Source organism: Parasteatoda tepidariorum, chromosome 8 (assembly GCF_043381705.1).
Source record: "Parasteatoda tepidariorum isolate YZ-2023 chromosome 8, CAS_Ptep_4.0, whole genome shotgun sequence".
Lineage (NCBI taxonomy): Eukaryota > Metazoa > Arthropoda > Arachnida > Araneae > Theridiidae > Parasteatoda > Parasteatoda tepidariorum.
In genome coordinates this window covers 41,474,671-41,475,801 of record NC_092211.1, presented here as the reverse complement: position 1 = coordinate 41,475,801, position 1,131 = coordinate 41,474,671, and the positions used below count along the sequence as shown (strand labels likewise).

General features: G+C 25.7%; 1 protein-coding gene across 1 annotated transcript in view; it reads right to left on the bottom strand.

Annotated features, from left to right (window-relative positions):
- The window catches only part of LOC107455707 (uncharacterized protein PF3D7_1120000), a gene marked incomplete at its 5' end in the record, with an annotated part of 15,035 nt that extends 14,194 nt beyond the window's left edge, over window positions 1-841 (bottom strand). The window contains 1 exon segment of the mRNA XM_071184705.1: window positions 814-841.
- Between the last annotated feature and the right edge of the window lie 290 nt (window positions 842-1,131).

Below are 1,131 nucleotides of genomic sequence, written 5' to 3'. Positions count from 1 at the left end.
TTAAACACTTCAACAATGGATCACAAGTCTTCTACCTTTAATCTATTCCACTCCTGCTGATGTGATTACTTTTTAAGAGGGTCCAAACTTTTGTATGCATCAGTCATCAATAATTAGTGTTGAGGTGTCAACAACAAAAATAAATTTAACAGGAAAGGAAAAGAAAATGCAATAAAAAATAAAATGAACAAACCTGTTGATGAGCATGCCAGAGTTCAAACATGCTTCGCAAAATACAAATTTGGGCTTCTTCTGATGTGGATAAGACTTTAATAACAGCATGATATCCACATAAAACATATTGTAATTTACTTAAATACAAAAAACTGAGAAAATAAATTATCTTATATAAACCACCAATTTGAACAACAGCTTGTTTCTAACAAGAAAACAAACCCTATGATAATTCATATGTCAATAATTTCATGACAAATAAAAAGTATTTATTATCAATATTTTATTTTCAACCTGATATTTAGAGCACTAACTTTTTAAGAATCATATTGTATTATAACAATATTGACATTACTGACTAAAAAAAAAAACCCATTAGATATTAAATAAAATATTCAAGGAAATAAATAACTCACTTTGCTATTGCAGCAAATGCATGAGAAAATGATTTATCAGCATAATTTAATAATGACTGCACAAATACATCGATTTTCAAAGGGTTGTGTGTAGGTTCCACTGCATGTAACAAATTCAATACATATTACAAAAATCAGGAAAATATATCTATATATATATATATATATATAATGACAAGTTGGTTACTATGTATTGAAAAATAATTTGGAATGAAACAATTACCTGGAAAGAAAACAAAATGAGAAAAAAAAATAATAATGGACAGCGGTTTTATAGAAGCAGGAAGTTCAAGGGTTAAAAATAAAAAAAAATTAAACAATAAATGTTATCATGAAACACATTTTATTTTTCCTAAACATGTGCTTGTTTCTCACGGATAGGAATTATTGATAAAAGGGTGAAAAATTATATAAAATATAAGTAAACACAATTGTTTTTTTTTTTGTAAGATAAAGCTAAAACGGTACAAAATGTAATAAACATGTTGTTTTCGATATCATATAAAGATATAAAATTTTAATCATGATAAATCATATAAGG